Genomic DNA, 22461 nt, shown 5'->3' on the forward strand with positions numbered 1-22461 from the left:
ATAAAGTTAATAGAGTTCACATCACTACTGCTACCAACGACAACAAAACAATAATAATTACTAGCTAGTTATTAAGTTGTTTTTCTGATAATAACGTGAATAAATCTGTATCTCAGATAAGCTTACGATGTTGGCTTTCATGTATATTCCTATCATGTTTTACTAACAGCTATTAAACTCACACAATGGCTGAATTAGCAATTAACTCTTGGCTCGGTTACACAGTGGAGCTCTGAGGCATCACTGCTGTAATGACACAAAAGCAGACAATAGCCGGAGCTGCGGGCTGCACTCCGCTCCAGTGTGAAACGTGCCGTTATCAGGCTGTTAGCGTCTACTTACGCCTTCACACCCGGGTGTCCTTCCGCGGAAAGTCTAGGTCGCGTTTTCACGCCGGCCGCCGAGCACGGCTCTCTCTGGTAACTGAATAGCCAGTGTAATCTGACACTTCAACTTGCCGTGCTCTACGATAGTTGATTCAGTCACTCAGTCACAGCGTCTTCGGAGCTCTCACGTCGTCTTTGTGGAAGGGAAGCGAGTGAGCGAGGGGAGCATCGTAAACACGCGGTTTGGAGACACAATACGCCGCTTTGCCGCTCGGGTCCGAGCTCAAAGTAAGTTTCGCGCCTGGTTATTTTTTGTGTTACACAGCGGGGTTTTGAACGTGTGTTTGCGTGTGTGGTTTTGCCTCCCGCTGGACAGATACTACCTGCTAACAATAGGGTGACCTCTTGGAAACCTTTTAGCAGCCGCTGAGAGTCTCGTGCCAGCGGGTGCACGTTAAGAGCCGAGCCGGAGCTCGTTTACGCGGCGTAATATCCAGACTGTGCCGCGTATCCCCTCTACCTGTGTAGTTACGCTGGAGCGACACGTCCAAAGTCACTGGGTCTGTAGGATCATTTCGTGAGGCGTGTGTACATTATTCTTAAAATCACTAGAAAGGAATGCGCTAGTAAGTCAGTGATTGCAGGTCTGCGTGTGTATGTGTGGGTGAATGTCTCGTCTCGGTGGATCAGCTGATGGCTCGTTTGATGCTAAACTGAGAATGTGTGTCACTTAGCTAACAGTCAGCAGTGTGCCTGGGCTTGTTGACTCCCTTCAAGGCTATTATCCGCTACCTGTTGTAATGCAATTAGTAGGCATGTCCATATGCTGCCCTGCTCTGTTCTGCTGAACAGCACATGTCATGCAGCTTCAGTGGTAATTGCTATCTGATAACACTAGTTGTGTTTGCTGGATGTACTCAGGGATCATTCAAAGATCATTCAGTGGCTCAACGTGTTAGGCCGTTTGGGACCTTTGCAGGGAGACCTTGTGACTCTGGCCTCTGATAGATAGTTTACTTGCACTATATGTATTTGTGTGTATATGTGTGTTGTAGTGTGACTATTACAATTAAGACAATGCTCAGGTGATTTATAATAACTGTATGCCTGCACTGGAGCCTTGCAGTGCACTCACATCTGTAATGGTTCAGTATTAGCCTGTGCATCTGGCTTGCTCTACATTAAACTATCCCCGATAGAGAACAGCAGTGCCACATTTACAAGCCCTTCTGCAGCAGAGTGTGGATGAGCAGCTTTGACTCAGTGCAGGCTTCTGCCTTAAGTCTGGTGGACCCTCCCCGTTAAATTCCTCCTGTCTGGATGTGAGGCCAGTCTGGGCAGAGTGGAGAAGAGGGGGGCTCACGATGGGTGGAGGAGGAGGAGAAGGAGGAGGTGGAGACTGCTGCTCTTTCATTACCGTGCACCCTGCTACAGGACAGCTGAACTTTGAGAGAGGGTGACAAAAAGGGCCCTTCACTTGTTAGTAAGGTTGAAGTTGAAGGGAGCGTGATTGGAGCGGATGATCAAATTAACTGCTGTTATAATGTCATCATGCTTTAAACACCCAAAAGCACCAGATTCCTAAGAAATCTGACACAGCCTCGCATAAAAGTTGATATTACAGGCTTAAAAACAGTTACTGGGTTCATTACTGGGGTATTGCATTGGATTGCAGGTGTTCGTATTATTGTGTCCACTCCCTGTATGTCTCAGAAAGTGTATAAACAGATTTTGGATGGGTGCACCCTCCAGTGTCTCCTTCCTGGGTAATTTAAATTGGTGATGTAATGAAATTGTTTCAGCAGCAACACTTGTCAGCTGCACCACATTAATTAGTGCTGTTTGCCCCCCCCTTCTTCTGACAAAACAAAGGAGCATTAAGTCATCTCACCAAAGCATGAAAAGGCGGCACAGTCATTCAGAGTAGGTTACCTGATAAATTGTGAAAGAAAGAGGGCAAGGAATTAAAGCCATCTGCAACTGTTTGAAACTTGGAAGTGTGTCTGTTTGTGTATGTGTGTGTTTGTGTGTGTTCGTGTGAGTTTTCTTTCCTTCTGTTGTCCCTCATGGGGCCTCTCTGCAACCAGCCAGCCAGCCAGCCAGACTGAGAGACAAGACAGAAGTGTCTGATTCACTAAACAGGCTAAAAGGCTCCAGCATACACACTTTGAAATCAAATTTTTCTTTTTCTTTTTTTCTTCTTCTCCAAAGTCATTTAAGATGGTGCTGGACACAATAGCAGGCGTGCTCTCTGAGAATGAAGTGCTTGGCTGCCTGTGCAAGAATGTGAAGGCGATCTTACTGGAAAAATAGTGAAATTTTCAGCAGATAGAAAGACAACACATGCACTGGCCCCGCTACAAGTTGCAGCAAAACGGGAAGAAAAATTAAGTTTGCATCCAACAGTGTGTTTGATCCTGAGGCAGAATGTGGAGATTATTCTCTTTAAGCTGCAGCATTAGCCAATATTGGGGAAAAATATTGGGAAATATGTATCCTTTAAAACCAAATCTGTTTAGTATCAATCAGTCTTTTCTGATAGTTTGGGCTGCAGAAAGTTGCGACGCGTGCTTAAGTTGTGCAGTTGTTCAGTCTCACATGCTGATTAGTCACAGAAAAGATTAAGGTAGTGAGTTAACATTACCCCCGTCATTGTACCTCGGTGAAGCAGTGAGGTAATGCTGATTAGAAGTACGTAGCGGGAAAACAACTAATTACTTGTGTCTCAGTAATTAGCTTTTTGTTACTCAGCAATTTACCAAGTTGCACCGTCTCTGCCGCTGTTTGCTGTGTGTGTCGGCACAGCTGCAGCCAGCTAAGTGCTTAAAAACCTGGCGAACGCTAATCAATGTTTTGACAGCCTGACATTTCATCTGACTGTTCCTGTTGTTTGAGGACTACTGTGAAATACTTGCTGCCTGTTCAACTTGACACAGATTCTTGTAGTCTGGTGTCTCACCAGCAGCCCTAACCCACCCACTCGTGTCCAGAGCAGAAGTCAGGCCGTGTTTCTCTCTCTGTCTCTCTCTCCCGCTCTCTGTGTCTTGAGTGCGGTTCAAACTTGGCATTACTTGTCATCTAAAAACCCAGCCTTTTGTTTTTCAATGTGCCTATTTTGGTCTTTTTAATAAGGGAAAACTTGTGTTGCCTCAGAGCATTTTTAAAGACTTGCTCTGAGAATAAGAGCTTAGAGGGAGTTAAAACCTGAAATATTCAGTTTGAGCTGAGGTTGTGCCCTCTTGTCAGACACTTAACTACTTCCTAAATGTTGTTGTAATTCTACCCATAAGTCTACAGTTAAGCTCCCTTCAAGTTAAAGCCTGGTAATTGTAGTGTAACTAATTCAGAGAAAATGAAGCATACAGCAGATGTAACTCATCCTGCTGACAGAGTGCAATGACATCAGTTCAGTGCAGAAAGCCAAAAGTGGACCAACATGAGGCGCCGGGATTAAAAAAACCCCTCAGTTCCACATGCCTGTCACCACTGTTCTTCAAGCTGCCAACCTTGCACTGTGGTTTGTGGCTGAAGAGACCGCTGCTTTTAAACTCCTGAGTTGCTTGAGGTAGGCTGGACAGTCAGCATGACTAATGCTGAGTTCTCGAGCAAGGCACCGAACCTCAAGCGGCGGTGGCGAGCGGCATTGTTTGGCTAACGACCGTGTAGGACTGTAGCCGTGAGCCCGAGCGGGCATGCGGGAGATGTTTATGGACGTCAGGTGAAATGTTTTGCACGTGCTGTCATGAATGAGTTGCTCTGTTTGCTCCTGTTGGGTTTTATTTACTTTCATGTTAGATCGGAAAAGAACTAATACCATGTGTGCAGTGGGTAGGTGGAGTTTAGCTTCCTTGTTTTCTCTCAAGACTAAGTCGCCATAGTATTAACAGATTGAGCTTTAACATGGCAAATGGCGGGGGATTGCAGTGAGGCTTTGTTTAATCGTGACCACTTACGCTGATCAAACAGAGGGAATTAGAAATAAAATGCTGCCTCTAATGCAATCCTGCTTCAGATAAAGGCCTGTTACCTTCTGCATTTGAGGTAAATAAAGGCTCTGGTTACTATGAGGAACTACAGCGGGGATATAATTTTTCCGTGTTGTCCTTGCTTTGCCTGTCAGTTGTTTCCTTGTTGACAGATATCTGTTTAATATAGACAAAACACCAGCTTAACTCCTCTTTCTTAAGAGCCGTCATTTCAGCTCTTGAGCTCTGCCAACATCAGGGAGACGCAGTCCTCTAAGTGCTTTCTTTTTTTTCTCTCTCTCTGCCTGAGACGAGAGCGAAACAAAGTGCAGAGAAGGTGAGGAGAGCGAATAGGGAGAAGTTGCCGGCCCACCCCTGTCACCATCTCATGCATGTTTGATTTAATGTTCTTTGAGAAACGAGTGCACAGGACGTCACAATGGCCGTGTCCTGTTCCCATCCGCCGTGAGAGAGCGGGGGCCCTTGAATCATAAATGACACCCGGCCTCATCAGGAACAATATGAGAGTCGGAGCCCGCACAGGAGGAACAAAATGTTCCCTCTATCCATCCATTCGCCCCGACGCCGCTGCATGCACTCAAGACTTCTCACCATCGCGAGCAATTACCCTCACTTTTTTCCTCCAGCTGATGAAATCCTCGCAGAGAGCCCGTCTCAGCTGCGTTTCTGTGCGTCTGTGTTGGTGAAACAGGGAGGGGGCGGGGAGGGGCGGGAGGCAGCGAGGAAAAGAGATAGTATGTGTCTGAGTGAGTGGCGTTGGCGTGTGTCTGTTTGGCTTGTAAATCCTGTTTAAGCTAAACAAACTCATTGTCTTCATCCTCCAACTGTGTGCTCTCAGCCCCCCCGCCCCCTTCTCTTCCCTACTTTCTCCTCTACTCTTTCCTCCTCCTTTGAGTTGTAAGTACAGTCACTAATTACTCCCCTCTCCCTCTTCACGCCGGGTCAGTGGGTTTACAGTTTTGGCACTGATCTGCTGTGTTTGCCTTGCTTCTCTTGATACTCGAGCACGTCTGCAAGCCTCCTCCAAGAGGTCCTCACACCTTGCACAGCGTCCCACGTGGGTTCATTTGCCAGACAGCCACTCAGGTCTGCGCTCAGACTTCCTCTCGCTATCTCACGAAGCTTGTCCTGCGCTTCATTTCATGCCAGGTGCTGGGCCGGCCGGCCTGCTGGGCTCGCGTCAATATAACCTGTTATGTTTTCAAGCAACAGCACCTCATCTTGAGGAGGATTCCCAATGATAGGAATTAATTTTAGATACAGTTCAGTTACCCCCTCCACCCAGCGTGCTGCAAATCTTTCTAGCTTATAGGCCATAATGAATCATTTTCTAAAGATAATACACCACATGCTGTGTTTATAATACCATTTGTGCTATAAACAGCGCCTTGTCTAGTCGGCACTGTTGTCTCTCAGAGTGCACGCTGATGCTGATTTTCTGGTGGAGGTTGCGTGGGAGATGGAGAGTGATGGCAGAGATTCTATGAAGGCGGTCGGATTGTCTCCCAACATGGCCTCCAGGGATACATACTTCCTTGTTTTCTGACAATGTAAATTAACTGGGATGTTACTAATGCAAAGGGACAGCATTTATTCTCCAGCTCGCGGTGTGGGTTATGAGGCTGCGAGGGAGTCGTGCAATATCTGCTCTCACGCAACGCCTGCTGCTTACGCATGCAAAGAGCGCTGGGCTGATAACGTGGTCAATAGCGAAAAGCGGCATTCGTTTTTCTTTGGCGAGGTGCGGGCGAGCAATAAAAATGTCATTCAGCTTTAAGGGCGGAGAGTCGGCCGTACGCTGGGGTTTGATTTTCCAGTTTTGCCTTTTGGTCAGTTAATGATGCCTGTTGTGGTTGTTATGGAGAGCCTCCTCAAATCATATTGGCATATAATCGTGAGCCTCGCTGCTCTAATAAGGCTGTTTTCTTCCTATTTCTCAACATTGCTCAGTGACAGAAAAAAAAAGAAAGTCTATTACTGTGTGCAGTGTGTTTGCCCGCTTATTGCCCTCCCCTCAGTTTTGACACTGGCGGTTGAGCCAGGCGCTTTCCCAGGGTTCTAAGGACTGACATCCCTTTCATTTTCCCGCCTGGGCGGCTCAGATAAAGGGGCATATTTTAAACCTCTGTGTGGATACACTAACTGTAAAAAGAGACGGGCTGGTGGGCCGGGGCCGAGCAACAGCATTAACTTCACAGAGAAGGAGAGGGATGAAGGGAGCAATGGGATGATGAGGAGTGAAGCAAATAAAGAAGCAAAGAGTCTGAGTCCACATTATTAAACAGTAATCTCAGCAATTCATAATAAATGGTTGGAAGCACCATAAAAGCTGGCTGCAGACCTGACTTTGCAAATATCACAAACATTATCTGCAGTCCTCCTGCAGATAACCCATCTTTCTTGTTTAGCGCTGGTCTATTACAGGGGCAATGTGTTTAACCACTTTTTTTTTCCTAATCTACCCCTGTTGCGTGCGTCCTCCCGGCACACCAAAGCCACGGTGGAAGCCGTCGTTTATCATATCAGTAATGAGACCAGGGTAATCGTGTGTATTCCGGAGACAGCAATGATACACTGCTTGGCGCTTGCCAGGGATCAGCCTCTAAACAATGTTTATCATTGTCTCCCAGGGCTCTTTAATTATCTGGCAAACATTATTGACAAACCAACGAGAGTCCTTGTGTTTTAAGGATGCGGGCTGCTGTTCATAAATATGTGAGCTCGAGTAAAGCGATTTATATTTAACATGCTTGTAAATATTGTTAGTAAAAAGGCGATAATATTTTTTCAGTCAGCCGTGTCTGCTCCAGTCCCAACATCCACCCGTTACCTACATGTTAACGATCTACCAGAGTTATTATACGGCTCAGCTGTATTGCTCTCACAGCCGTCTTCCAACCTTTACTTGGCAGCTCCAGCTGAGAGGAGGCTGAATGGCATGTGTTGACATTGTTAAAGACACACGTGAGGACCTCACACGTTTCATGTCTGAGTCAAGCAAGGGGCATGTTGGAAAAGATGGGGTGGGGGTGCAGTTTGTCATATCATAGCCTCACCTGCAATATCTTGAGGCGGTTGCACAGTGTTGTGCTCCGGTCCAGAGATGATGTCTAAGTCATGCTGGTTAGTGACAGTAAACGAGAGCAGCAGATAGACCAGACTCTGAAATATACATTTAGGACCAAACTTCACACAAACACACACACACACTGCCATCCTCTTTTACTTGTCATGTCTCCCTGGGTATCAAATCAGCATAAATGTATAACAAGAGAGAAGGAATGTCTCATTGATGGGTGCATGAAATCACCTTTGCTGTGCTGTGTGTTTGTGAGGGAAATGGGGGTAGTGGTAGTAACAGCAGCAGCAGCAGTAGCGGTGGCTTGGGGTGAGGTCCTGCCCTGATTTTCTCTGGAATTCCTTTGTTTTTGGAAGCCAGAACGGGGGGAAACCAAATCTGGGTAGCCTGAGGGTCTCTCCTTCTTAAGTATTCTCCACGCACATCCCTCTGCTGCCATCTCTGACGGCTTTTTAGGGGTAGCTCTGTTTTCAAAGCTCACAACAGCCAAGGTGTTTTTCACCTTCCAGAGAAAGGAGAGGGAGAGAGGCAGGCAAAAAAAAAAAAAAAAAAAAATCAGATGACTGCACCAGGAAAACCATCTCAGGCCTGGAGGGACCGGCGCTGCTCAAACATAAATTTTCTCCATGTTTCAGACACGGAAATGAAAGTCAAATGTAGAGCCTGTCACTCAGGGCACAAAAGATACCTTCCAATGAATATGGATGAAAAACAGAGGGTAAGAAAAAGCACTGTCTTTACTCGAAAACTAATAATGGTTTGAAAAAAAGATGTTGCAATGATTGCCTTATGTTTTCCACATTTAATGATTCTCCTTTGCAGATTAATAAGCATTTTTAATTGTGTTTTATGGTTGCTGGAAGGGCAAACAGTGCTGTAGAAATGTTGTCAGCTGCTCCTGCGAGCTGAAAATTTGACCTCACATTCATGGCTCATTAAATCTGATAAACCATGGGTAATGGTGTTAAAATTGTACAAAGGTATCTCCATTTACTCCGTACCACAAGTTTTCCGTGACCAGATCCTTATCTGGTGGGCTGTCGCTTTAAGTAACTAACTTCCACAAAAGCAGTGCTTTTCCCTCTCGTTTGAAGGGGGCTCGTGTTGAGTGAGGGGGGAAATGAATAGGGTTGTTGCCTACCTCTATTGAGCCGGCCTCATTCTTCCCTGACCACTGGAACGGTGGGTGGGTGAAAGGGGAGGGGGGGTTGGGGGTGCTTGAGAAAGGGGATGTAGCAGAGGAAGGGGGAATAGGAGAAGTGCTCAGAGGTCTGGATCACGTGAGCCGTTATAGTGTTCGTGCTGGTCCCTTTCAGGCTGTCACAGTAAATCTGTTTGACTTGTCACTTTCTAAATCATTACGAAGGCTAAAAGCCTCTCTATTGGATTGTGGTGGAAGAGGGGAGGCAGCAGGTTTCCTTTGTGCCTTCTTGACGATGATGATAATCAAGTTTGTTTCTGGCCATCCTGCTGCGCGGCTATAATTAGCTCCCTTCTTCTCTCTTCTCATCATCTTTATCGCGTGTTGCTCCTCAGAGTGGAAGCGAGTCGTTGTGTGGAGGTCGTGCGTTGACTTTTGTGTAGCGATGCCTGATTGAAAACTTGTAGTTTTATCAGGCTTGTGTGTTGCCTCACGCAAACGTTTATTTCTCAAAATGAGCGTGAGGACCTCCTGTTCGTCCCCCAGGTCAGTTGGGGTCAGCTGGAGGTACGTCTGAACTTGTAGCATCTCTTTCTGCCCAAACTGGTTTCTGACAGAGATGTGACGGAGTAGATCTCGTCCTGCTGATGAAGTCTGCAGGAAGTGACATGTGAATTCCCCCACCCATTTCTTCTTCTCCTGTTTTCTTTTCCCTCCTCTCCTTTTTCATGCCATCCACCTCGTCCTCTGTGCTCACTCTGTTCTCTCCCTTTTTTGCCCCTCGCCTTCCCCCTCGCCGCCACCCCTCGTCGGTTTGTGTGCCAGCAGCACTCATGCCTGGAACAGAGCGCCAGGGCAGACATCTGTCGCACAGCGTCCCTGATCTGATCTGTGGCTCGAAGCATCGGGGTCACGAAGAGTAGCAGCCGCCAGTCCAGACACAGTGGGAGACAATCTCAGAGCTCTATCTCTTGTGTTATGGTCTCCCAGTGTCTTTCTCTGCGTTTCTCATTAAAATTCACACTGCACACAACCAAACACACACAGGCGCCCTCACACACACACACACCAGGGTATTAAGTTGTTTGTTGTCTTTATGTGAAGCGTCTGTCCTTTGGACTGTGTGGCACTCAGTCAAGCTGGGCTGGCACCGTCCCATGTCTTCTGATAACGCTCTTCCTTAGACTCACAGGTGCAGGCAGGAGGGAAATGTCAGTTTTATCAGGTTGTTCATCAGCCACGATGATGTGCACTTGATCTGAAGGGAAGATTTTGACAGTTAAACTGGCTCTTTGTGCCTGGGGCAACGCTATTAATGACAAAACCAATGACAGAACGAATAAAAAGGCGTTAATTGCAGCTGCTCGGTTTTGTTAAAGAGAGCATAAGTGTGGATTGACACACACAGCGTCTGCCAAGTTTGATACATCGCATACCTTCTCGAGAGATTAATGCCTGCATATTGATCCCGCTCACTGTTTTGACATTTATTGGTGTTGTAGTAGTGGCCCCCTCCTCCCCCCCTCCCCAAAACAGGTGAGTTCCTGCCAAGTGACGAGACTGGTGAATGCTCACTCGGTCATGGGAAAATGAAAACTCACAATTAAAGGACCATAACTTAGTTTTGCTACTAATATTATGATTTTTTGCATGTCCCAGCTCGTTGACACCAAATCACTTACACTGTATTTTACACATGCATATCTTTTCTGACATTTTCTGATTGTTTTTAAGCTGCTGTTTGTTTCCAGTGACTTCACTAGATTATGAAGTGTAACTTGCAGAAGCTTGATTGACACAGCTAATCCATCACAGCACACACAGCATTTAGTCGTCTTTAAGTTATGTTATCGGCACTTAGTGATGTGGTTGACAGCAGAGTGAAAACTCCTTCTGCGAGTATATTTGAAGACGCCACATCAGAGATTTGTGAGCCACCTTTAAAAGAAAGAAAGAAAACTAGATTCACACGCGCCGTTTCATATCCATGTTTACTCACTTCCCATTTTGATTTGAATTTCTGACAGCGCAGCTTGTCAAAGCAGTGCCTTTTCAGCTTTTGACTGCGACAACGGTTTTGACAATGGTTCCTGATTGCAATTTAAGTGTCTTACAATTGTAGAGCACAGTGCAGACTGTGACAAACTCTAACTTATTTAAGAATCAATAATTTTTTCCAGTTTTTTAAACCCAAAAGCAAACAGTTTGGAAATCAGCATAAAAACTTACACTCACCAGTCACTTCAGTAGGCACATCTGTTCAACTGCTCATTAATGCAGTTGTCTAATTAGCCAATCACATGGCAGAAACTCAATGCCTATAGGCATGTAGGCATGTTTCAGATGACCTGCTGTAGTTCAAACGCAGGAGCAGAATGGGATAAAAAGATGATTTAAGTGACTTTGACTGTGCCGTGGTTATTGGTGCCAAGCATGCTGGTCTGGATATTCCAGACACTGCTGATCTATTGGGATTTTCCACACAACCATCTCTTGGGTTTACAGAGAATGGTCCAGAAAAGAGAAAATATGCAGTGAGTGTCAGTGCTCTCGGCAAAAATGCCTTGCTGGTGTCAGAGGTCAAAGGAGAATGGCCACGCTCCGTTGAGCTGATAGGAAGGACACAGTAACTGAAATAACCACTTGTTACAACCAAGGTATGCAGAAGAGTGACGCTGAACACACAAAACACGTCAGACCTTGAAGTAGAGGGGTTGCAGCAGCAGAAGACCACACTAAGAAGCTAAGAATAAACTGAAGCTACAGTTCACATGGGTTCACCAAAACTGAAAACTGGAAGATTGGAAAAAATGCCGCTTGCTCTGATGAGTTTGTGCTGCAGTATTCAGATGGTAGGGTCAGAATGTGGTGTAAACAACATAAAAGCATGGATCCATCTTGCCTTGTATCAACAGTTCATTCTGCTGCCGGTGGTATAATGGTGCAGGGCATATCTTCTTGGCACACTTTGGACTCCTTAGTACCAAATGAGGATCATTTAAATACCACAGCCTACATGAATATGCTTGCTGTCCACACTCCTCTCTACACCACAGTGTACCCATGTTTGATGGCTGCTTCCAGCAGAATAACTCACGATGTCAGACAGCTCAAATCGCCTCAAACTGTTTCTTGAACATCACAGTTAGTTCACTGTAGTCAAAAGGCTTCCACAGTCTCCAGATCTCAATCCAGTGGAGCACGTTTGGGATGTGATGGGACAGGAGATTCACATTATGGATGTGTAGTAACAGTGTGATGCTTCATGTCAATATGTAGCAAAATCTCTGAAGAATGTTTTCAGCACCTTGTTGAATTAATGCAGTTCTGAAGGCAAAAGGTGGTCCAACCCTACTCTGGCAAAGTGTAACTAATAAAATGGCCGGTATACTGTTCTTTAACATTGGCTGGTGTTTAAAGTATACATGCTAAGTTCAGTGTGCAAAAACATAGTCTGACTGAATCAAGCTTTTCTTTTTGGTTCTTGATTCAATCAGACGTTAGGCTATGTTTTCTATTAGAGAGCTGAAGGAGCTATTTTACCACTAACAAATGATTATTGTCTTTTTTTGTCTGTCAAAATCATTTTCAGATTTAGATTGCTCTGCTGCTTGGTTGGAGTAGTTAGAGTAATGTTGAAGGAAGGAAGGTATTTAAGAATTATGATTTCAGTCTGATGACTTTCAAAGATCATTTCAGCTGATGCATTTTTGCTATTTTCATGCCCCTTTTTCTGATTCTGTTTGTCTGGCTCTGGCACAGGAACAACAAGACTTCTGATTGTCTTGTATTTTTCTGTCCTGGCAGACAGTCATCAATGAGCAAAGGGCCTTTGAATAAAAACTGAAAAAAATCTAAGATGTGCGCAGCAAATGAAAGGTCTTCGAAACCACAGGTATGGTCCTTTAAGATAAAGCAGTAAACCTATTTGTTAGCTCAAAGCCTCTTGAATACTCAGCTCCCAAGTCACTGAATCAGAAGCCGCTTTGATTCAGCTCATCTTGTGTGAGTCAGCAGAGTCACAAAGTAAAAGGCGAGCATGTGTAACAAGTAGATTAGTCCCCTTTATTATGCCTGCTCCCTTTCAAAATAAATATCTCAACATCTTGTTTACTTATTATGAATCCACAAGATGGAAATCAGGCTTGCGATAAGATAAATGGTAGATGTGGCTGTTATCTTTTGAAAGGTAATTGACCTCTGACACTTTATTGGCAGGAACCCAAGCCCATGATGGCTCCATGATTTAAATGCAACGGCTTCTTCCAGTAAGCCTGAAACTAAATGTTTACATACTGTCGCTGCAAAGAGGTTAATTTACTCAATTAATACAATAGACAGTGTAGTGCATAGATCAGCCCTTCATTAGTAATGCTGCCTCTGGTTTAAGATCAGAACAGCTCATATGACCTGACAAACTCATGGCTGGTTTACACTTTAAAGGCATTAAAAAAACCATCAGCGCTGCAGATTTCAGATAGCATTTCACTAAGCAAATATTAACTGGCTGGCTCTGTGCATTAATTCAGTTCACTTACAGCACCATAGCCAAAGCTCACAGTGTGCTTACACTGTATAAATCAGCCTTTCATAGGTTCACAATGGCACTATAATAACATATGCTATCCCAACACTAATGAGATAAATTATGACACATCTTCCACGCGTGCATTTATTGTTTTTATAGGTTCTTTTATTCAATTAAATAGGCCAACTGCTAACACAATAAGTCTGTTGTTTTTGTAGTCATCTCACTTTTCTAAAGTGGTGCTTTCAACTATTTTATTTTGTCTGAAAGTAAAAGATTTTCCTTTTTTTTCACAGTATACAACTGACATGGTCTAGACCTAATATTTGGACAGGCTTTTCATGTTTAGCTACATTCCGTGGACAAAAGTAGCCACACCTCTTAATCTGTAATTCAGGTGTTTTCAGCCTCAGTCTGGCTTTACAGACTTTTGTGAAAGAATGGTTTGTTCTAAACAGCTCACTGAATTCCAGCATGGTCCTGTAATAGGATGCCACTGTTGCAACATGTCAGTTTGTGAAATTTCTTCTCTATTCCTCTCTATATTCCACAATGAGCTGTAAGTGGTATTACTGCAACGTTGAAGCATTTAGGAACCACAGCAGGTCAGACATGTAAGGTTTACAGAGCCGAGTGCTGAGTGCATAAAAGTCCCCAGCACACTGCTGACTTAATAAACCAGCTCTAAACCTTCTTTGGCATTAACGTCAGCACATAAACTATGAACTGGGAGCTTCATGGCATGTCAAACACCTCCTGTCGGTGAACTCTGTAGGTGACCCAGTACTTTTGTTTATATAGTTTTGTTTACGTCGTGGGCCACACCCACTTTTATCTTAAGTGGCCTGGACCAGTAAAACTCCTCTTTCTGTCAGTGTAAAGAAGTTTAACTACCCATTTAATCCTGGAGATATTTTAATATAAGCCAAAGACGGGCTTTTTTTTACATGATTAAAAATGCTGCTAATATTTTGTCTTTTCTTCTATAGTAGATGGTGAAAAAACAGGAACTTTCTGTTATTTAATTGTTTGTCTGTTGCTTATTTACTTTGGTATTGTATAAATTGCTAAGTGGGGAGGTCTGGATCAGAAGGGATAGCTATAAAATATAAATTTATGCTCTCTTTCACATTTTCCAAAGATGTTCATTTGGCAGACTGGAAACTTTAGCAGGCCGATTCTGGCCCCCGGGCTTTATGTTTGACACCCCTGATATAGTCTATGTTGGTGACGTGGCTCTAGTTGTAGCAGTGATGGTCAGTTGGTAAAACACTTTGGTGTATACTGACCTATTTTAGCATCTATGGGACAGAGTTCCCAGACATTTTCCACTGACATTCATGTTCCCCAGAAAACTACTGACTTTGGTGATGGTTTTTTCTTACAAGTGCTTTTACAGCTGCTGAATGGACTGTGCACAAACTGACTTCTCTTTTAATGATCCTGTGATTTTTATTATCATTTCTGCTCGCGTAACATTCTGGCAAAAGTTTCAGCTTCCAAACACTTGTGTGTTTATGACCAGCTGCCTGCAATGCTGATGCCACTCCCATCAGCCTCACCTGTACTTTGTGCTTAGTACAGGTAACAGCGCTAACACAAGAAAACTAGGTGTTAAGTGTAGTAAACATAACCATCTGCGTGTTACCACGGTTTTTGTGAGCACGTTGGCGTTGGGGCACAGCTCAAAGCACAGCTGCATGACTGTAGACAGTCTATTTTCACTCACTAACTCGTGTTTTAGACACCGCATGTAAGCATATTGCTTTCCTTGTTAAATTAAAGCAGAGCCCACGTTTGTGTCTGAACCTTTTAAGACGAATTCTCTCCACAGAATCATCTCAGTGTCCTCCCTGTGTTTCTGTAATGCAGCAGCCTTGAAAAGCTGCTTTATACCGATGACAGGCAAGGTCGGGGCTAGTGAAACAGGACAGTGTGACTGTGTGTGTCTGTGTGTGTGTGGGGGGGTGGCAGAAGGAGAAGGGGGAGAGAGAGAAAGTATATGGCACTGCAGCTCTGATGGTGTACCACCCACTACTGAGCTGCAGCTACAAATCAGACAAACTCTAGTCGCTGCTGGCGATGCGCCATGACACTGATCACTGGCACACGGAACACTGTCAGAACCATCTTGATGGGTAATTAGGGATACTCTGTCATTTTTGGTATCACTTAGCTGCAGTGCTTATGTAGTGTTGAATGTGTATGGTGTGTATGTGAAATCTTAGCCTGTGAGCCTGTTAGAAGAGATGCTGCAAGGATACCGTAAAAGTAAATTTTACACCGCGTAGCCTTAGCTGGGCGGTGGACTGGAAGGATCTTGGCTGATCCCTTAAAGACAGTCCAAAGCTGTAAACTCTAACTGACCTGTGTGTGTGTGTGTGCAGCTTTACATGCACAAACACACACACGGGGCTGTGTGTAACCTTATGTTTGTTTTAAAGGGTCGCAGCAGTGTTACGGTTCTTTGTGAGTGTCGCTGATGCACATCATGTCCTGCGTGACTTTGACCAGGCCAGCCTTCAGCTTTACAGAGCGAGCCAGATAGACAGATTTTTCTTCAAACAGTGCTGCATATACAAGTTCAGACACTTTGTTGAATGTAAATGAATGGTGCAAATAATTTATTGCTTATATTTAACTGAAAGCAGCACGGAGACAACATATATCAAACACTGAGATTCAGAAGCTGCACTGCTTTTCAGAAAACATATGCTCACTTTACAGTGTAACTAGTATCAAATTCAAGCTATAAAATTTGTGTAGGGCTATAAAAAGCCTGGTGAAACATCTAACAACTAATTAGGGTTACATAGTAACAAGATTATGTTAAAACAGGCGGAGAGGCTTTCAGAAGTAAGAATGGGGATAGGTTTATCACTCTAAATGTGTTGTGATAGGTAATTAAGAAAAAAAAAAGTCTCAACACAAGATTGCATCAAATTCTGGGATTCATATACAATCCAAAGAAATCGCCGCACACAAAGAACAATTCCAAAATAAATTATACGAATTATACGACTTAGAAGAAATGCATTGAAGATACGCTGTGGTGGAAACCACTGCATGGTCTCAGGATCACATCTGAAAGCTGTTGAACTGATGAACATTTTACATGCTAGTTAAAACTCTACCATTCAAACAAAAGAATGTATACAGAGAAGATCTTGAAGTGCTGTCATCTGTTTAAAATGGATGGAGGCAAAGTGGAAAAGTGTCATGTGGCATGACCAGTTAAAATTATACATTCTTTTCCTTTTTAGGAAACATAGACAGCAAATCCTCTGAGTTAAAGCAAAGGGGTAGCTTGTAATGCTGGGTGGCATGGTGGCGAACGGATAAAACATCCACATGGGCTTTTCAAGTGGCTTAAATGGACTATATTATTGTCTACCGGTAGCAGTAAAAAGCACGAGAGTGGGTCTGTAGTAACTGTGAACCCTTCTCACTCACAGTTCTAATCGCACGACTCATATGGTTGGCGTAGTGGCGAACACGATCACAAGTTTAGCAATCAGAATTGGCACACAGCTACATTAAAGCTCCCAAAGGTTCTTATCCACATCAGATATAATGATGTCATCACGTTACCTGGCAGCCACCTACCAACGGGCTAAAATGACCTACTGGTAGTGTTAATCCACATATAACTCCTAATTAAGCATTGTGTCATTTTAATTTCACAACTGTAACATCTCATTTATATCAACAAAATTTCTGTTTTGATTTCATCCCATTGCCTAGCAACCACTTAACAAGGACTAAAATCACAGACCGAGCAGTACGGTGGCACGGCCGTTAACAATCCACAGTTAGCTGTCTTTACCTCCCGGTGACGCTCCCAGTAATTTGTGAAACATAAAATAATTTACCAGTAATTACGGCGCTTACGAGCATGCTGGGAAATGACGCTAACTAGCCAGGTAGCATAACAGTTCGCTAACAGCTGGGAGAGGCTCTGTTGCTGAGAACATGCAGACAGATGGAGGATGAAGAAGAGAGAGCGGAGATGCACCGAGATAACTCAAGACCAAGACAGGAGTTGTGTCTGCTTTTTGGAAGTTTTCAACTTTAAATCATTTCTGCTCTGCTGCTTGTGTGCTGGTCTTTGACTGTGGGTGGGGCTCAGGCAGCTCCTCCACACATACACACACAGGCACACAAAGAGGGAGCCAGGTGAGGCACAGATATGCTAATGAGCCATATGTTGACTTTGTTTGAAAACAGCAGCTACATAAACCGATGCTACATCTGGTAAAAGCATGAAAAGCAGCCTTCTAAGCACCAACTCCACGTGCCACTCATGTGCCAAATATTTGATTTTTGTTAACAGAGCCTAAAAGTAGATATTTTATTGTTTTTGGTGGTTTATTTGTGTTACTCCTTTTTGATGATGACATTAAAAAGATTTGTATTTTATGTACTTCTATGAGACAACTAGCTCGTGTTACAGATATAATATTAATAGCAGTAACACAGTGATATACTGTGAAAATCCTCAAAATACCACAGTACAAATTGTCGGCCATGCTATATTTCAGCTCTTTTAGCTAGACAAAGCCACGTTCTTCACATATCACAACAGCGTGACTGCACAGTAAAAGAGTGCAGATGCTGACCTGCCTGCACTTCAGCGGACTTCTTGTGTTGCATTATGAAATGAAAAATATGAAAAAGCGGGCCCACTAATGCAGCTGAAATAGGTTTCCTCAAATTCCAAATGCTTGTGAGTATTATTAAAAGACGAGTTGATGCAACAGAGGGGTAAACATAGCCCTTTTCCAACTACTTTGAGGTGTTGCATCATATTAAAAAAAAGAAAGAAAGCATTTCTCAGATTCAGCATTTGATCTGTTGTCTCTGTAAGAAAATAAAAACACTGGCTGTTTTTTTTTCTTTTTCTCTCCCCCGTGATTTAAACATTTAAAATTTGCACATTAACCCTCATTACTCAAAAGAAGACCTCTGCGAAAATGCCTACTTTTACACTTAAGCTGTGAACAATTTTCTAATTTGTGCTGTGATTATCCTAATTTGAGCAAGCGAAAATGAGAGAAACTGAGAGCACATTGTGTGCCCTTTGATTAAGTGGGATGTTTGAATGTGGGTCTTCCACCTTCAAGAGATATTTGATACTTGAGGGGTTGAAGTGTTTTTGATGGAAACTCCATTAATGATTGATAACAGGAGGAAAGCGGTTATCTCCCTACTCCAGTACCATCAATTATTAAACGCTCTTTCCTAGCATTTTTTTTTGGTGGCACATAAAATATAAGTCACCATCCTGAAATCCTTAGTTATGATATCTGTCAAAGAGATTAGGGCTTTGCGTTGATTTCTTAAAACTCTCTTCTTTTGTGGTTTGAATAGCGAGCAAAAAAAGCAGCAATTGGCAAAGTTTCTAGCGTTTTGCTACATCGGGTACTAAGTTTTTCATTGACAGTTTTTCTGTTTAATGTTGTATTAATCAAATGAAACCAAATCCATCCATTTTCTTCTCCTTTTTCAATTCAGGCATGCTGGGAGGGCCTATTCCTGTTGTCACAGGGTGAGAAGCAGGGTACACCCTTGACAGGTTGCCAATCTATCCCAGAGCGTGAAACCAAATCTAGAGCTAAGATTGCTTTGCTAAGTTTAGATCTTACATTTCGATACAGCGCAGAAACTGATGCAGACCAAAGAGTTTGTGCCAAGTGAACTTAACGTAACCTTTACCAGTTCATCCTCACTGTAGTCTCCGGTCCAGCTGGCTCTGTGCTAAAGCACTGCTGCTCTTCTGCATATCAGAGCTTTATTTTGAGATGGTCGTGTGTCATGCAACATCCAAATTTAAACCTGGAATGACTCAGCCTGTGTGTATGTTGAGAATCTCACGCGCAGACGCCACATGTCGAGTATGATGTTGAAGGACTGAGTGGATGGCTGAAGTGATGCTGGAGATTTGTGTCAGCCAGTGTATGAGTGCGTGTCAGCGCCGCGGTAAAAAGTTCTCCGTTAGGCCAGCGCTGATTTGAGCCGCATCGAGACGAGCTGACAGGCCTGCAGGCTTCTCTGTGTCATCACCGAGGTTCCCATCAGTCCTTGCAGAGGGAATTCTCTCAGACGCCATCGTTGTACTTAGACACGGGAGACCTGATTAAGTCTTTATACTGCATGTGGCAGCCGTAGAGCGGCTTGTCAGCCCACTTTCCTCAAAGTGCTCCAAGGCCGCTTCGAGACACGCGAGAGTAGATGTTTTCACGGGGCTTCAAGTGGTTGTGGAGCCTTTCTCAAGCCAAGGTAATGATTATTGGCTCACATACATGCAGAGAATGCCTGGAAGCGCTTCTGCTGAACGCTGCTCTGTTTCTTTGCGTCATGAGTGACACCCTCATTTACTGGTGTCAATATTCGAGTTATTCATTGACTACAAATGGAGCCCTGCAGCACTGCGCCTGCATTTCTTTGTTGTTCTTTTGGTCTTTTTACTAACAACAGCACCTCAGTCTCTTAAGGTGAGCTCAGGGAAATGATCCTGTAGATATGAAATAAACATTAAGATGTCGGGATTTTTAAAAGATAGCAAAGAACAGTTGCAGCAAATGAAAAGAAAGAACAATAAAGCGATAGCTGTTCTTATCTGGACGCCAATCGGCGTGTCTCATCATAGCAGAGAGGCACCGTGTACTGCCCGTCTTATGTCAACAGTGTTGTATTTACATAAGCTGTTTCCCGTCGGCCGCGGCTTCTGTCCTGAGAGCACCAGGCGCTGCAACAGTGAGGGAGTGTGATTAGATTTACAGATGGAGAGTAATGGGAAGAGAGTTAATAGCACAAAGGCATAAATCACAAAGAAGAGGCTGGAAGCATTGTGCTTGACCTTTTGAATGGTGATAATGATGCCGGAGACAGATACGCGCCTACCAGGGGCTGCAAAACCAGCACGCTTGAGTTTAGAGAACGCTGCCGTAAATGCAAAGTGGGCACGTGTGCGGGGTTAATAGGTGGGCTGGTGAACCTTGTAGCATATTCAGATGACAGTGACAGCATGTATGAAGCTGTCAGAGCATTACATGTTAGAAAGTTTTCCACATACACAAACACACGCGCACACACAGGCATGAGCTGATACCTGGCTCTCAGGCTCTTTCTTTATGCGGGAAGTGAAACCTGTCCACCTGTCTGTCTGCATGCTCATCTCCCCGTCTGTCCCTGCACCGCAGAGCATCAGCGGGGTTATTAGAATAGCCCTATGGCTGTCACTGATAAGGCCTGTATGGGTGCTGCCACTGACAGCGCTGTCTGCCTGCGTGGCAAACACAAGTGGCCTGGCTGGGGGATTACTGCCTGCTGCCATTTCTGCTGATGCCTTTCTTTATGTTATCCTCTCCAGTCAGATGTGCTGCATTTGAATAACTTGGCTGATGTTGTAGAAATGGAACTCCTTGAAATCTCCACCTGCATACAAATGAAGGTGCACGGAGAAAAAAAAATGCTTGCACATTCACATATTTAGCGCTTGTTAGCTTATTAGTCTCGGTGTCTCCATCTTTTCTTTCCTTCTCCCACTGACCATAACTGGTTATTTACAAGCTCCACTCAGAGGAGTGATGCTGAAGGGTTAGGAGGCTCACTAATCCACTCTGCTGCTGTCATTAGAGAAGCAAACAGACTATTACCACCTCCTCCTCCTCTTTCTGCTCATCATAAGCGCGCCCGAACCACACAAACATATGCTTGCGTGTGCACGCTCACACGCAGCTGTGATGGAGAGTGCCTCTTGTTTCTTTAGCGCTGCTGAGTGGAGCCCTGCTTTGGTAATTGATCCTGTTTGGTACATGGGGAGGAAGGGGAGAGAGAGTGAGAGAGAGTGAGCGCGAGAGGGAGGGAGGCCCTAAGTGTTGTCAGTTTGCTGCATTAATTTTTCAACTGTGGCCAGTGAGGCTGGAGATGCGAGGAGGGGCCCTCGATGCAGAGCTCACTGAGAGGAAACATACTGTACCTAATGCTGCCTACACTTGTAAAGCAGTTTAGCGGTGCTCATTCTAAAATAAGTTCCTTTCTGCGAGACGCAGTTATGATTCAGCCGATTCGTCTACTCACTCCCAGCCTCCTGCTGATGACAGATTTGTTTTCCTCTGTCTCCCTTTCTTCCGCGGCTCATAAATAGCCTTCTGGTGGTTGTGTGACTTGTGCGCCTCTTTGACTGGATGTTTGTGCCTTCTCATGCTGTACAGTATGTGCAGCTGATAATAGGCAGGCCTCACTCTGTGCTTTTTGATCCCAGCTCTGGGCTCTGGTCCCGATGATGTCATCAATCCAGCTGAGAGGAAGCACACGCATTCGGGTTTTTGCCTGCCACTCTGTGTGGTGTTAAATAGCCATTATTACTTCTGTTATTCACAGCTCTTCCTCATGTGCTGTGTTAAAATACCCCGGTGTTATCACAATGCCGGTCAGCGACTGGAAAGAATCCCGCTGAATGATTTTAATGTCCGTCAGAGCCACATTAGTGAACACTTCCATGAGTCATTAAGAGGTGCTCACAGCCACACAGGACGTCACTGCTGACATTTGTTGCAGATATGAGTCATAATTTCTTGCTTTTATTTAATACTTCCTAATTAATTTGACGTGGCGCATTCGATTTACCGTTTCTCTTTCGGGTCTTCTGCGTAGATGCAGCGGCTCACGGCTGCTTGCAGATGTCATGCACTGGATCTAAAAATGCTTTGTGATGATGCAGTAAACACTCTGTGGGAGAGAGCTGCCTGGAGGCTGCACAGGAGTGAAGTCATGTTTGCTGGAGTTACAGCCCCCAAGTCCTTCATTGTCAGAATGGGTCGTGTGCAGAGGACAAATCTGCCCTCTTAACTTTTACTTGGCACGCGCCATGAGTGGATGGACCTAAGATAATGACGTTTGTAACAAATATCGCAGGACAGTACATGGCTCCTAGCTCCAGTTTAGTTGTACTTTTGTTTGTAGTCTTCAAGACTAAAGGACACAACCCCTAAAGCTTCCTTTCCAATAGCGCATGTACATGCATGCATGATCAGATATAAAACAAATGGTATCTAGCAGTCAGGGCATTCAATTTTATTAACTGATAGGTGTGTCAGTGGATCCACTGGGCAACTGGCTTTATTTAACCTCAAAGTAACCATCACAGAAGGGGGTCCCAGTCAGTGGGTCAGAACTGGAAATATGGACGGGAGTTACAAGATAGCTTGCGATATATCCCCATGAAAACTAAAGCTACGTCCACACTGGAAGTGACCTGCTCGCTTGTGGAGATTCCAGATTCTGTTTGCCTACGTGAGTCTCTAATGTATTTACGTCCAAATCATCTGTCAATAAATGCTATCCTCTCATTGGTAGATGCTCCAGTCGCTTGCCTGGAAGTTATTTCACCTGTAGTC

At 44.3% G+C, this 22461-nt stretch overlaps 1 protein-coding gene across 4 annotated transcripts in view; it reads left to right on the top strand.

Moving 5' to 3' along the window:
- The first annotated feature begins 392 nt into the window (after positions 1 to 392).
- Positions 393 to 22461, top strand: part of zmiz1a (zinc finger, MIZ-type containing 1a) — a 109338-nt gene continuing 87269 nt past the window's right edge. For 2 of the 4 annotated variants that reach the window (XM_039621703.1, XM_039621697.1), the window contains exon 1: positions 393 to 614. The gene's annotated coding sequence lies outside the window, so the exon portion shown is untranslated. Of the gene's footprint in view, positions 615 to 16830; positions 17237 to 22461 lie in introns of those variants that run through there. The other 2 variants (XM_039621702.1, XM_039621699.1) reach the window with 2 other exon arrangements.

This window comes from Oreochromis aureus, linkage group 13 (assembly GCF_013358895.1).
Source record: "Oreochromis aureus strain Israel breed Guangdong linkage group 13, ZZ_aureus, whole genome shotgun sequence".
Lineage (NCBI taxonomy): Eukaryota > Metazoa > Chordata > Actinopteri > Cichliformes > Cichlidae > Oreochromis > Oreochromis aureus.